Source organism: Macrobrachium nipponense, chromosome 8 (genome assembly GCF_015104395.2).
Source record: "Macrobrachium nipponense isolate FS-2020 chromosome 8, ASM1510439v2, whole genome shotgun sequence".
Classification (NCBI taxonomy): Eukaryota; Metazoa; Arthropoda; class Malacostraca; order Decapoda; family Palaemonidae; genus Macrobrachium; species Macrobrachium nipponense.
In genome coordinates this window covers 35642893-35658948 of record NC_087203.1, presented here as the reverse complement: position 1 = coordinate 35658948, position 16056 = coordinate 35642893, and the positions used below count along the sequence as shown (strand labels likewise).

At 38.0% G+C, this 16056-nt stretch overlaps 1 long non-coding RNA gene and 3 other non-coding genes across 4 annotated transcripts; 1 reads left to right on the top strand and 3 right to left on the bottom strand.

The window, feature by feature from the left end:
* Positions 1–273: 273 nt before the first annotated feature.
* Positions 274–436, bottom strand: LOC135223362 (U1 spliceosomal RNA). Its single transcript, XR_010316486.1, has one exon. It is a non-coding gene; the product is annotated as a U1 spliceosomal RNA (small nuclear RNA).
* Positions 437–6689: 6253 nt separating this feature from the next.
* LOC135223368 (U1 spliceosomal RNA) lies at positions 6690–6852 on the bottom strand. The gene has a single exon (XR_010316491.1). It is a non-coding gene; the product is annotated as a U1 spliceosomal RNA (small nuclear RNA).
* Positions 6853–11002: 4150 nt separating this feature from the next.
* LOC135223359 (U1 spliceosomal RNA) lies at positions 11003–11165 on the bottom strand. Its single transcript, XR_010316483.1, has one exon. It is a non-coding gene; the product is annotated as a U1 spliceosomal RNA (small nuclear RNA).
* Positions 11166–12224: 1059 nt separating this feature from the next.
* On the top strand, positions 12225–13061 carry LOC135223243 (uncharacterized). Its single transcript, XR_010316438.1, has 2 exons — positions 12225–12515; positions 12891–13061. It is a non-coding gene; the product is annotated as an uncharacterized LOC135223243 (long non-coding RNA).
* Positions 13062–16056: the final 2995 nt, after the last annotated feature.

Below are 16056 nucleotides of genomic sequence, written 5' to 3'. Positions count from 1 at the left end.
GCATTCTGAATTGCATCTGAAGTTACAAATCTGCATACGATATATAACATCCACCATAGACAATCTATAGTACATATGCAAGTAGCATGCTTAACCAATACGATAACGGGAAGTTGGAGTGCTAAACCCAGGTTTACTGGGTCAGTTTAAGAACTGATTTCAGTATTCCTAATGAAGAATGGCAGGGAAGAAGTGGTCATAGCTAGGTTTTTCATAATCAGTTAGGCTGTAACAAAAATGCATTCATTGCACATTTCATTAATGAGGATTATTAGAGGGATAGCGCGAACGCAGTCCCTCGCTACCATAAATTGCGCACCCGAGTTGACCACATTTGGGTCAATCGCAAGGGTCAGCACCACCGGAGTGCAATGGTGAGCCTCACCTTGGGGGAACCGCCTTCATGATCACGGTGTCCCCTGTGCCAGGTAAGTATGCTCAACCACTTGTTGTTGTTGTTGTATTAAGCCAACACTTTTTGTTGGCACGGGCCTTTCCCTTGTTCGGCCCGTAGGTGATCTGAAAAGATTCTTTAGGTACACGGTTAGTTTTTTGAAATTGGAAATATCTTTAGTTGTAGAGATAGGAGTGGACAGGGGAAGGATGATGGTGTCAGTAAGAGTGGGCCATCATGTCATATTATAGTAGAAGTTTGAAGGAATGTAAGGCTTTCGAATATCAGAGAAGCGGTGCAGGTGGGGTTGTCCAACCCTTTACTCCCTTGGGTCCCTGCGGGAGGATTTCAGTTGTAGGTAAAGTTTTAAAAGAATGATAGTGGATGATGTGGATAGAGCCTTACAGTGAGGGGATGTGATGAGGGTGGTTGATGTCACTTATTAGTTTGATTACCTTGGTGGAGGTAGGTTGTAGAGCACCTGGGCATGCTCTTCTAAGTTTTCAATGATTGTCTTTGTGACTGTGGCAGCTGCATGCTCAGCATCTTGTGCAGGTACTTCATTTTGTGCTGCACCTCTTAGCTGTGCTGTTTCTCTGCATTCCAGCAGGTAGTGAAGGAGTGGTTGCTGTGTTTCTTCTTGACAGTGTTCACATGGTCTGACACTGTTTTCCACAATTTCCCAGCAGGCTTTATATCCTAGCCTGAGTCTGTGGATGATCACAGCAAGTTTTCTTGGTGTGTGCCTGTCTATGGGAGGAGGCACTAGACCAGTCGATGTCTTATACCATCTGGCAGACAGTGAGTTCTTTTCTACCCACTCACGATGGTCTTTTAGCAATTTTTCTTTGCAGAGTGGTTTCATTGCATTCTTGACTTGTTGCAGTGCAGGTTGTATATGTATTTGCACTCTGTCAATGTGTTTTGTACTTTTGGCTAGCTCATCAGCCCTCTCGTTGCCTGGAATTCCTATGTGACTGGGTATCCAGTTTAAGGTGACAGGTCTTCCTCTTTCGCTGTGCTGGTGTAGCAGTGTTTTAATTCCAGCCAGCAGTGCCTTATTTTCTTTATTTTTCTGTTGTTGCAGGGCTTGCATTGAGGACTTTGAGTCTGTGTGGATGATTACAGGCCCTTCTTCATTCTCCAGTGAGTACAGCAGTGCCTGTCTTATTGCTGTTAACTCTGTCTGCATAGTGGAGGCGTGGTTGGAGGTCCTCCAGCAGGCTGTGAAGTTTCTTGAATATACTGCAGCTCCCGTAGTTTGATTCTCAGGATCTACAGTGCCATCAGTGTAGTATGTTTGTGCCCCTATAGTCTCAGTGTTTCTGATTGCTTCATAGGCCGCCGCTCTTAGCTCTTCTCTTGTGCAGTTCTCTTTTGCTCTTGGCAGGCTTGTGTATTTGTATATTGCAGTGTCCTTCTTCCAGGGTGGTAGTTGTTGTGTGCCCTGTGTTGTGTCTGGACCTAGTTGCAGCAGTGTTTCTGCCATGCCTAGACTCTTGATGTTGTCACTTTGGTCCTTACCATAGGAACTCGAAGTTTGAATCTCTGGGTGTTTAGCAAGTTCCTCTCTTGCTCTTTTCTTAGAGATGGAGTCTCTTTCTGAGAGGAACATCTTGGCCATTGTGCTTGCATTTCGCTGTGCAATCCTATCCTCTAGTTTTGGCAAGTTAATTTCAAGCCTGAGGTTGCACAGCCTTGTCCATGTAGGTGCTCCTAGCATGAGCCTCATTGCATTGTTTTGAATGACCTCCAGTGATTCTTTCTGAGCCTCTGTCAGCCTCATCAGAGTGGGGGCAGCATAGTCCACCAATGTTCTAGTGCAGGCTAGGTAGTACTTCCTTTGTATGTGTTCATTTGCTCCTTCCTTGCTCAACCACCCTTCAATTGCACACATGCCGCACACTGAACACAATCCATGAACCACAATTAAATAATGGAAATCATGAATATTTTGGAAATCTCGGTCATGCAGATCGATGGCACATTTTTTGCAATGCATAACTTTCATTTATAGAAATCTGAAATGTCCATCAAGGAGAAGTACGAAAGAAAAATAATGAAAGAATCTTCCAAAGACATTCATATAAAAGGTAGAGACAAGCCCTGGTAGGTCGCATTCAATCCCCCAATTTTACAGCTCAAGTGTTATTAGCGTATTCTACACTTTGGTGCAATACCCTTCTCATGCTAATTATCGTCAATTCCAGAATCGTTAATTTCATCCCGTCAATTTTTCAAAGTTAAAATTCGAAGTTGAACACCAGCCAGCAGTAGCCCTGTCTAACATTTCTTACGATTCCCGTTTGGTGGTGCTTCGATCGCCGATCAATAGGCAGCGGGAATTTAAAATCTCGGCAATAATCATATAAGGTTCAACCGAGCACAAGGCTGGATTAATCTACAAGTGTTGATTCCTAACCAGAGCGTAAAATGTATTTTAAACATGCATGTTACAAGAATATATCATTGTTTCTCTATATTTACAGATTGAACATTACTCGCCTGCAAAGCTCAAACGTTCATGAATAGAAATAAATTTGTATGTACAGGACTTTCTCCAATCTCTCATTATATATTATATTAGATATATATAATATATATATAGATATATATATATAATATATATATATATATATATATATATAATATATAAATACTAGGGTTATGCTTATGCATCACTTATACGTACTTATTAATTTATAAGGGTGTCCCCATTTCACATCTCAAATAAATGGTCACCCTACCCATTCCATAAACAGTGTAGAACCAAATCTGTTCAGTATGTCTTAAAAACCACTAAAAAGAACATGATGATACTGGCAATTTAGTCAACTTGGATTCGTAAAATTTTGGAAGAAACTTGGGCCGTTGTTTTAGGTCACTGCCCTGGTGCCATACGTGTCCAGTATCAAATATTGCAATACATATTTTTTCACAGAAATTTTAGTATATAATTCATCATTAATAATTTCGATTAAAATGGGAATCACAAACACCAATTTTCCTATAAAATTTAACTGATCCTTTATGAGAATATCAGTCTGCGTAAACCTCGAAGAAACTGAAAATTTATTCTATCAAGGTCGAGATTTCAAGATTGAATGCTGTTAAGCATGCCCAGGGGCAAGGAGACAATACAGCTAAAAATGTTTATATTAACAGAATCATCTGTAGTCGTCCAATGAGGTTCTCTGTCTGTTATGTTTCTATTACGCCAATTCAAACCCTCCTCCTTTTCCATATCATCTGTGATAAATTTATGGTTCTTTATTTTTCTTTTCTCTTTGTGATAACTTTTTGAACATTATAATCATTACTTGAAAAGTTATGATGAAATACATTGTTGCAATATAATTGCTAAGGTGTCTTCAAACTATATATACTAGAAATTATACCAAACTGCAATGTACAATTAACGTTGAAGCAAAAAATATTCGTATGAAAATGCCGACCGCCGGCAACAACAACCCCTCCCCTCCCCCACAAACCATAAATAGTATTAAAAATAAAAAGTCTATCTACTCGAAATATCGTAGGTTTCATGGTTTTCTCACTATCCTTTGTGCTTTCACCTCTTTTGAATCTTAAAAGCAGAAAGCTGCACACAACAAAACATACCCAATATGAACGATCTCTACTACGCAAGGAAAACATTATCAACAGAGGTAGAAGTCAAAGTCAAAAACCTTTATTCCATTATAAAATGGCTATTCTGCTACATTACAATATAAATTATTTACATAAAATTCACAATAATTGGATTGTAAAATTCTAGGATATATATACATTCAAGTAAAATTTAAGAAGTATTGCTTAAGTTTCCTTTTGAATAAATCAGAACTAACATCTATACATTTTCTTAATTCCAGAGATAATTTATTCCAGCAAGTTGGGCCCCTTATTGCCATCGAGCGTGAACCCAAATCTGTTCGATAGCTGTCTACATATAGATTTTCATTCTGTCTTGTTAATGCATTCCTACAATTACCAACTGTAGGAAATGTGTATAGCCAGTTGGGATATTCTTTTCTCAAACTTTTAAAAACAAAAACACAAACATCGTACATACACTTTTCTTTTAATTTTATCCACTTTAATTGCTGGAGGGTTGGGGTGATGTGATCGTGTTTTTTCACCCAATAACGGCTACTCTACCTGCAAAGTTTTGGATTTTTTTAGCTTTTTCCATGTGCATATCATTTGTTACTCCCCATATCTTAATACAGTAGTTTATTACACTCAGGACCAGGCTTTCCACAATCAAGGCTCGAGTAGTATCATCAAAGTAATCTTTTACTCTACTTAGATACATTAGAATGCCACTGACTTTTCTACTCAGCTCGTCAATGTGAGTACTGAATGTCATATACCTGTCCATGTGTAGACCTAGATTTTTTCACATGTTTTGACTTATCTTTACTTTATCCCCATCGCATTTTATTACAATGTCATCTGGAATTTTGCTAATATACTGTGAGCTACCCACAAACATGCACTGTGTTTTGGTGGCATTTAATAATAGCCCTTTCCTTAGAAAATATTTCTTAATTTTGAGCAATATTAGTTCAGTCCTTTTAATCAAGGCATCTAGATTTTCTAATTGATCAGCCAAAAGAACTTGGGTGTCATCAGCATATTGAATTAACAGGCAGTTTTCTATGTATTTAATCATATCATTAACGTAGATTAAAAAAAGAATTGGGCCTAGGACAGATCCCTGTGGGACCCCAAATTCAACCTTTTCAATACAAGAATTTACGTCTCCTAATCTAACTACCTGACTCTTATCTCCCACGTAATCTCGAAACCAAAAAGTATCAATGTGATGTTCCTTAAGAGATTTACACATTTCATCATGGTTAACACTATCGAATGCCTTTGATAGGTCGCATAAAATTAATATGGAAACTTTTTTTCTATCAATATTTTTATAAATTTCATCTGTTAATTTCATCAAAGCTGTTTCTGTTGATAAACCTTTACGGAATCCATGTTGAGTGTTAGAAATCAAATTATTTTTTTCTAGATGTTCCATTAGCTGATTACACACAATCTTTTCCATTACCTTCGATAACACCGGAAGGACAGAAACAGGTCTGTAATTACCAGGGTCGTCCTTGTCTCCTTCCTTGTGAAGAGGGTTTACGAGTGGTTGTTTCCAAATAGAAGGGTATTTCCCAGTTACAATCGATGTATTTATAATAACTGTGATATAATATGCAATAACTATAAGGGAATCTTTTAGAAAGCTGGTAGGAATACCATCCGTCCCGTAAGCATTACTATTATTCAAGCTCTTAACTGTTAATATTATTGTTTCTACTGTAACTGGTTGAGGTCTAAACAATCTTATATTATTACCAAGATTAGTTTGAGTGGTTCTATCTTCTTCATTTTCGTACTTTTGTAGCATTTCCTGCGTTTTACCATAAGTTATTTTTCCTACATTAGCAAAGTATTGGTTAAATTGATCTGCTCTAGCAGGTTGTCGTATTCAATCTTTTTATTTGATTTAGTAGGTACAATATTATTCATAATTTTCCATGTTTCTTTACGAGATTTACTTTTCTTGATCTTGTCTTTGTTATAATAAGCTTTGGCAGTACGCATCTTAGAATTGGTGAGTTTTTTCATTTCCTTATACTCATTGTTTAGATTTTCATCCTGTCTATTTTGTTTAAGCCTTTCTTGCATTTTGTCCCTTTCAATCATTCTGTTTTTGAGATCATCGTCTATCCAAGGCGCACTGGGTCTCCTTATTTCCCACGTGGTTATTGGGGCACATTTATCTAAAGCACTATTATAAACTTCATTGAAAATTCCTGTTTGAATATCTGTGTCATCAGTATGCATGATTGTATCTAGAATTAGTTTTTGGTCTAGCAATGTATTGCACAACAAATCTGCAGAATAATATTTTAAACACCTAGAGGTTACCGTGACTGGTTTACGTTTTGGCTTCTTAATATCTATGATAAATGAAATGTGTTCATGATCAGCTACAATACTTGGGTTTACCTCCATGTTAATAACACTTTCCTGCTTGTTAGTTATTAAAACGTCTAGTAGTGTGGATGAGATGGGACTAACTCTAGTAGGTTTATTAATCATTTGATTTAGTTTGGTGACTCTTATGATATTATGCATCTTTGCTGAACGGGTCTGGGCAGTAATCCTCATGGAAGCAGGATTCCCCTAAGAAAGTTCCGATTTAAAAGGATGCAAGAAGTGGAGAGTAGAAACCAAATGTATTCCCTAGCATTCTTCATCAATTTGGGATATGAGAATTATTAGAGGGATAGCGCGAACGCAGTCCCTCGCTACCAAAAATTGCGCACCCGAGTTGACCACATTTGGGTCAATCGCAAGGGTCAGCACCGCCGGAGTGCAATGGTGAGCCTCACCTTGGGGGAACCGCCTTCGTGATCACGGTGTCCCCTGTGCCAGGTAAGTATGCTCAACCCTCCTACACTTCAACACTAGGCGCCAAGCACTGAATAAAATCCCTCAAAAGAAAATAAATAATGGTACTTATACGTCATTCAGAAATACTGATTCTGCAAACTGATACCATACGTTAAGCAGTGTACTATTTTAATCTACAAAAATCTGAAATATCAATAAAAGAGAGAAGAACGACCCCAAAAAATAATAATAGAATTTTCCGAAGATCAATAAAAGGTAGTGTGCAGAGAAGTCCTGACCCCCTGGGGGTTAGATCGCATTCAGTCCACAAATATTACAGAAATAAACGTTATTTTAAACCTCTGGACAATGCCCCTTATCATTTCAATCATCATCAATTTCTTAACTGCTACTTTTACCCTGTTAATTTAGCAAATTACAATTCGACGTTGAACACAAGCCAGCAGCAGCCATGTCAAACATTTCTCACGATTCCCGTTTGGTGGTGCTTCGATCGCCCGATGAAAAAGGCAGCGGGAATTTAAAACCGAAAACAGATGTTGATTCCTAACAAGAAAGTAAAGTGCATTTCAAACATATATGGTGCAAGACAATTTCATTGTTTCTCTATATTCAATGATAGATATTTGCTTATGTGATTGAAAAGAGGAAACCCATGACAGGCAATATATACAAGCTCTGATGTTTCTATTCAACCTAAGATTCAAAACCCCACGAAATCTATGCACTGCCACAGTTCTCATCAACGCTATGTTTGTTTGTTTGTATGGTGCTTTTACGTTGCATGGAACAGTGGTTATTCAGCAACGGGACCAACGGCTTTACATGACTTCCGAACCACGTCGAAGAGTGAACTTCTATCACCAGAAATACACATATCTAACTCCTCAATGGAATGCCCAAGAATCGAACTCGCGGCCACCAAGGTGGCACGCCAACACCATACCGACCACGCCACTGAGGCGCTCTCATCAACACTATGAACGGACAAACTGTATGTTTTGTTTTTAGCAAACCTGAGGGAATATCGAAGCAACACAGAAAGGTCACCTCGATTTGGACTGAGTGTAAAGCCTGCATGTTATTCCAAACTTATTGGGGATTTAGGTACATAAGAAATTTTGGCACAAGTTACTGAACAATGAGATTTATTTCACGAGACGTCCATCTAAGGCTCTCAGGACTAATAAGTACTACAAATGACACTTTAAAACACGTGTCACACACTTATTGTACTGTATTTTGATTTATATAGAATTTTGGCATTATGCAAGCACTGGGGCATCATAGGCCATTCAGCACTGAAATGGAAACTGACAGTAATGAAACAATTGTTAGGAGAGGATGGACAGTAAGATGGTAGAAACAGCTTATGAACGGAGGTACAGTAAAAGGAATGAAAGTAGTTGCAGCTGGGGCCAAAGGGACGCTGCAAAGAACCTTAGGTAATGCCTACATTGCACCAAATGAGGTGCACTGATGGCACTAACCCCCCTACGGGGATTGTACTGTATTATGTAATGTTGTAAACAATGATGTATCAAAATATTGTAAATATATTGCAGAGTTTAGAAAAAAGTTAACAATGTGACCTCTAAGGAAATACAGTCCTCACAGAATGGAGGATTTCTGCCTAACAACAAGAACCCAAGAGTCAATCTTGTATGTCCAATCCTTAGCCTGCATAGCATCGTTTCTAGTCTCCTTGACATATAGGGATATGACCAAGGAGATACTGATGAAGTTATACTGTGCATCTTCTGATATGTTTCAACATTTTTCCAAAGGGACTGCCAAAGGTCTCTAATTTACGATCTAAACGAGGAAATAGATCCTTATATGGTAGGGGCTATCTCTGGCTCCTGGAGAGGGGACTGCTGACTTAGTAAGTTGATCAGTTTGCTCATTCCCAACAACTCCAACATGGGAAGGCACCCGGCAAAAATTTATTTCTTTACCTCTTCTTTTCACTAACAACAATAATTCCAATATCTCTAAAATCAATGAGTATAGCGATATAAAACATTCTAGAGACTGACGAACACCTCAAGTCACAATATATAGTAAAACTTTGAACACCTCGAGTCACAATATATAGTAAAACTTTCCAATCCGAGTTAAAATTTCCTTTAAGCAGTTCTCTTGTAAAACTAGATGCAACAGATGATAATCCCATGCTTCTTCTACATCAGCGAAGGCCACTCTAAAGCTGATGTCAGCATGTGACTTTGAGCCATCTGTGAAAACTGCAACAGACTTATCATGTTATGGGGAATGATCTAAAAATATCGATTTCATTGCCTCCTGGACGTTTCTGCTCTTGCTGAATTAAAATATCACCAAAAATTCTACCTCTGGAAGGTTCCAGGGGGAGGTAGCCAATTACCTAGCTGGTAAAGCCTCCATCCTTGGGATATTTAGTTGATGGGTTATACATTTTACTCTAAAAGCAAATGGCTGGGGTTGCTTGGGGTGATTTCCATAAAACTGCAAAGGGCTCTCATTTCTCATACAAATGCTGGATAAGTACTTTGGGAGCCCCTGAAATCTGTACCAGCTCCAAACCAGCAGATCCACGGGCATCTACAGGCATCTCACAAGCATACTCTCAGTGAGAGATGATTTAAATGCTTCTGTAGACAATCTTACTCCTCCACGATGCAATGAATTGAAACATTTTAAGGCTACACATGATGCTTTACTGAGGTGTTCACTTCCTACCCATAAGTCCATTTTGAAAAGACTATAAAGCTTTGTATAGTCTCAACTTCACAGTTCTGTCTGCACCACAAAAATTGTGACAGAACTTTCAGCACCTTCAGCGTGTTCAAGCATTTTGTTTTGAAGTGTTTCAGATGTGGGATCAAAGTCAGCTTGCTATTAAAAATCAAACCAAGAAATCTTGCTTCACCAACACAAGGAATTCTCTGCTCATGTATAAACAGATCTGGATCAGGATGGACTCCTCTCATACAGCAAAAGTCTATGGTTATCATTCTACTTGCTGAAAATCTGAAACCATCCATCTCGGCCCAATTTACTGCACAACCATTGATCTTGATAACTGGACTGGAGGTTGACAAGGAGTATATCTGCTTTCTATTTTTATAACTCTTCAAAACTAAAGTGAGAGGTGTTTATGAGTTTAGTAAAGATTTGAAAATTGTCCAAGATTCCTTTCATGCCTTTTAATTTCCATGCAGAAATAATTTCTTGCTTTTCGAAGTTCAACACGGTAACATTACTCTGATTTTTGTCAGCAATACCTGGGGAACGGTCACCTCATAGTTCTAAATGCAACACAATAACACAACTATAATTTTTGTCAGCAATATCTGGTGAAAGCCGACCTCACAGTTCTATGACTGTCCGCTAGGTCACTGGTAGGCGGATAAATATGGCTGATGCCCTAGGTATTGACTGAAGACCAGCCAAATTGTTTTGTCAAGAGCATCACCTACAGAGGGAAAGTCATCAACTGGGTCATCTACTGCACTGTGTTCATGGAAAGTTGCCAAATCAATAACAATATTCCCTTGCAGCAGTAAGTTGCTGTGGATGTGATCTTTAGTGAACCAAGACCTATTTTATCTGGAGTTCAATAAGGCAGTGCACATTTAATAAGTAATCATTATTCTAAAATCAAGCTACATAGGAATATTTGGTTTATTATGAACTCTTTCATGGTTGTGTGGTCAAACATGCACAAATGACACAAAAGGAGGCTAAAGACGGGGATTTACTGTTTCTGCAAAGATTTAGTTATAGCTATGGAAAACAAATGATTTACATAATCCAAATCCATAGTTTATGAACAAAAAATTTATTTAAACATGAAAGGAAAAGTGAAGTAAACAAATGTTTGTATGGAAATGCCATACATAAATAGCATTAAAATGAAAAGGTACATCTAGTCGAAATGGTCTCATTTTTGTTGAAGTTTTCTTAGTGTTTTTACATTTCTTGAACCTTAAAAGATATTACCAAGTTGCATAAAAAAAATGAAAAATCAATATGAATGACCTCTACTGCACATGCACAGCATCATGCATGAACAATATCAACACGTGAAGTTGGGATGTTAAACCCAGATTATTTTCGGTCAGCTTCAGAGCAGTTTTGGTATTCCTAATGGAAAACGGTTTCTCTTCAAAGGATTTTCAGACACTGAGGATTATTAGAGGGATAGCGCGAACGCAGTCCCTCGCTACCAAAAATTGCGCACCCGAGTTGACCACATTTGGGTCAATCGCAAGGGTCAGCACCACCGGAGTGCAATGGTGAGCCTCACCTTGGGGGAACCGCCTTCGTGATCACGGTGTCCCCTGTGCCAGGTAAGTATGCTCAACCACCTTTCACTTCAACACTAGGCGCCAAGCACTGAATAAAATCCCTCAAAAGAAAATAAATAATGGTATTTAAACGAAATTCAGAAATACTGATTCTGCAAACTGATAGCATATGTTTAGCGGTGCAAAATTTTAATCTACAAAAATCTGAAATATCCATAAAAGAGAGAAGAACGACCCCAAAATACAATAAAAGCAACTTCCGAAGACAAATAAAAAGGTAGTATAAAGGGAAGCCCAGAACTCTTGGGGGTTAGATAGCATTCAGTCCACAAATATTACGGACATAAACGTTATTTTAAACCATTGGATAATGGCCCTTATCATTTCGATCATCGTCAATTTTTTAACCGCTAATTTTATCCTGTCAATTTAGCAAATTACAATTCGACGTTGAACACAAGTCGGGAATCTAACATTTCAAAAATCAGAAATACCTATAAAGTGAAGAACAACTCAAAAATTTAAAAAGAACTTGACGATGACTTTAGCTACCCTACAGATCGAGGTCAATCCAGAAATATTACTGTTACAGAATAACAGTTATTCTCCGTCTTCTATTCCTTTGAGCAATGGCCTTATAATTTTTATTATTACCTATTCCGGAATTGCTAATTTTACTGTCATAAGCAGATCTTCCTTAAGTTCCAATTCGACAAGAATGCAGTGCCTGTATAAAAAGGTCTTAAGATTACCGTTTGGTGGTGCTCTGATAACCCAAAAATAGGTTGCGAGAATTTTAAATATAGTTTACGGGCTTCTCTAGGATCAAATCTCCTTATGACGAACTGCTCGCTAAACCTAAAAGAATAAATCTAGCCAATCATGTATAGACCATGTCGACCTATAAAATCATTGTCTTTCTGACTGTAGCTCCCAGTATGGCAAACTCGTAAGCTGCTTTGCTAATTGTGGAATACTCAACGAACCTGTGAAACCCTACATATTGCAATGAAATGATGCACGTCCTTGTTAAAAATATAAAAACGAAATGTAACCTTTCCGAAGGACGGTGCCAATGTCCCCACTGGGACTCAACAATTTCGATTTCCACAATTCTGATGTAATGATGGAAATCATTCATTTAGCATTTATGACAGTACTCATGGAAATTGGTGGACTGGAAAACCGAATTGGTTTTCATCTTATCAAGATGTTAAGTTAGCCACTCGAAGTTGAGATTGTCTATGATCGAGTGTATGTACGTAAGTACGTAACTGTAACCAAGTGCGCAGTTGAAAAAGCTGAAATCTCTGTTCGAGACGAGTACGGCAACGCTGAGGGGAAACGAATGTCTCTCCCCTTATATTCATTTGAAATGACGTATTTCTCCCTTGTAAAAGGTATGCACTTGTCGTAGTTTATAATGTATATGTTGCCATAACATTTGGTAGTGTTTCTTTATTACTTTTACTTTGATATAACTGCCAATTGCCAAGAATTGTAATGGTACTGTTACGTAAGTTGCACCATGTTGAGTCTGCATGTTGTTGCAATTGTACCATCAATTAAATGTAGGCTAAGATGTGAATTAGTCTTCCATATGTTTATGAAAATGTCAATTCTAGAGTAAATTCCACCCATGTTATGCATATAAAGTCAGGCTAACTGTGATGTGTAACAGTAAAGTTAGGCATGGGTAGCATAGCCTAAAGGCCTAACGAATGCATGCTCTTTGGCACGAGATTGCCATCCTAAATGAACTGTTTGTATTACAGGGAACCAGTATAGGGGTCCTGTGTAAGAACCAGTATAGGGGTCCTGTGTAAGAACCAGTATAGGGATCGGTGTTGGTTCTAACTGGTATTGAAGGAGTACAGCTAGGAATAAGCTACTTTTACAATGTATCCACCTACTGTTAAGAAGAAATATTATTAAAAAAAACCCGGGAGCCAGCCTTTCCCTCAACCCTTATTACAACAATGAAGATTCGACCGTCTCCGACGTCAAGTACCGGTTCCAGCTAAGGATAGGCCAAGAAGTATAGTAGCCCAGGCTATGAGGTACCTTTATATTAGCCTATGGTTTGAAGTGTTTTGTATAGGCTAGTCTGAGTTAATTGTCCTAAAATGTATGGTAGCCTCCGAATGTCTAAGTCAGGACAATTGACACATCAGTACTGTATACATATGCAGTATAGTAAATACATGAGTCATAAGGATATCACATTAAGAGAGATATATACATTACATATGGTGACAGCGGTGAAGGATGTATTTATCTGTTTATAGATAGGTACATCCAACCTCACGTCCTAAAGTTGGTCATGAAACCCTTATTTCTGTACTTATTTTCAGGTATTATAGCCTAACCCTGTGAGTATGCCTATGTCACTCTTGCTTAGGTACTGTTAGCCTATTGTATTGTAGCCTATGTTGATTATTTTACCTGTGTTCCTTGTATAACATAGCCTGCAAAATGGAGGGTGATATAGAGAGAGAAGACTTTTATGATAATTTGTTGTCTGCCATGGACACTCAGGGTTGTCAAATGCAGCAGTTGTGTGATCAGCTTATTGACATGAAAAGGGAAATAGCTAATTTATCAAACTCTACACCTGTCACTTCCACACCATCCAATCCTAACAGGGCTAATAGTTCAGACATTAACCCATTTGTCACCTTAGACAGAGCAGACATAACAATGACACCACACAATAACCCAGCTTCACTATTGACACACAATTTATCAAATAATAGTACACAGCAGTAATACCCAGTATCCATTTCAGGGAAGTAACACAGTCAATAACCCCTTCGTTCCAGTAGGTAACCTGAATAACCCTATTGTAAATCATTCTAAGGGATTTGTATTGAAACCTAAGGATATTTTGATGTTGAAATTGTCAGAATTACAAGGTTGTTGGAACTGATAATAGACTTGCTATTTTTTTATTTTTTAGTCAAGTAGAATTCTGTGTTTCTGCAGATACTGATAGAATCCAAGTAGCACTTACCAGAGTGGAACAAGAAATTGCAACTCTATTAACTGCTGAAATGGTAAAAAGGGGAAATAACATATCTTGGAGTCAGTTTAAGGACATACTGAATCACCACTTGCTTGTTCAGCCAATATACGCAGGCTTTGGCAGGAAATTGAGATGGAACGTTACAGTATAGACGAAGCCCCTAGAGCATTTGTTAACAGAATGAAATGTAAATTGTCTGTTTTTTGAAATGAAATTTCCTAAGGATTCCCTTCCCAAAGCTGACAGTCTTGTGAAAAAGAAACTGTATAGAGGACTTAGCAGTACATCCCAGGAAAGACTCAAGGATTTCCTGGATGATAGGATACCCTTAGAAAGATTCATTGAATTTGTGGAATATGAGTATCATCTAGCTACCATAAGTGGGGATGTTACCCAACGTAAAGTTTTTCCTGTTAATAATTGCAATTCCCAACCACAGCCTGTAGTAAATAGTAATGCAAATACAACCACAGAATTGCAAGATCTGAAGAAGCAAATTAGTGATTTGTCTAACAAATTAAAGAAGTTTAGTAGGAATAAAGAAAAAACAATCAGTACTGTGCTTACTGTAAGGTCAGAGATCACAAAACTTTCTGAATGTCCACGTAACCCTCCGAAAGGTGTTTGTTTTGATTGTCACAAACCAAATTGTAAAAGAGGTTCAGCAAAATGTCCAGGGCAGGTTAAGAATGAATGACTAAGCCCAAGTGTCAGGTCTCCTTCTATCAATTTGATGATTAACAATGTAATGTTGTTGCCTTAATTGATACGGGTAGTGAAGTATGTATAGCACAGAAGAAAACTCATAGAAACTTTAGGTTTACAGTGTAATCAAATGAGAAATATACCACAACTTACTGGAGTTACTCAACATGTTCTCCCTGTTCTTGGTACAGTGTATTTGGATGTTCACATTGGTTCCAGGGTGGTTACCCATTTGTTTTTCTGTTGTGCCTGATGGTTATCTGGACACAGACTTATTGTTAGGAGCCGATTTGATTAGGTCTGCACCAATGACATGGGTTGATGCACATAAAAATTATTATTTGGGATAGACATTTATCCAGTAAGGTATCTGAAACCTAGACCATCTAATAAAAAGGGTCAGGCAGATTAAAGATACTTCAACCTAATGTTCCTCATAAAGCTCAGGTTAGACTTAAAAGGAAACTTATTCTACCTCAGTATATAGCTGGTATTTATCCCTTACCTGTAGATGAACCTCCTAACACATTGTTAGAATTGTACCTGAAGTTAAGGAGTGTAAACAAAATCAGTCTGCACTATGCCTTAAGGTTAATGATGCTCAGGAAGTGTTTTTGCCACTTGTCAATAATACTAAAGCCAGGATGACAATGAAGGTTGGAACTCTATTAGGGTATTATAGGATAATCAGTGAAGAAGACATTGATCAGCCAGTTCCAAAATGCAGGAAAACTAGAATTCAGAATGATTTAGTTCCTCCTAGTATTAATGTTAATATCAAGTCAGGAAATACTAGAGAGAAGAAAAAGCTTAAGTATTTGCTTTCTCAGCAAGATAATTCCCATCTTACTGCTGATCAACAAGCAGCATTAAGTGACATGTTGGTTGCTAATAATTCAGTGTTCATCCTTGAAGAAAAAGAATTGGGAAAGTTCAAAGATGTACAAGCTCATATTGCTGTAAGTGATCCACAGCCAGTTAGGTCTCCATATATCGATACCCTGAAAAAGCCAAAACCCTTATTGACACCATGTTAGAAGATATGGAAGAAAGAGGAATAATAGAACCCTCCAGTGCTGCATGGTCTTAGCCCTATTGTACTTGTTAGGAAACCAGATCATACTCAGAGAATGTGCCTTGATTACCGTAAAGTCAACACACACCTTCAGGTTGATATTCACCCTTTACCTAGATTAGAAGAAATGGTAGAA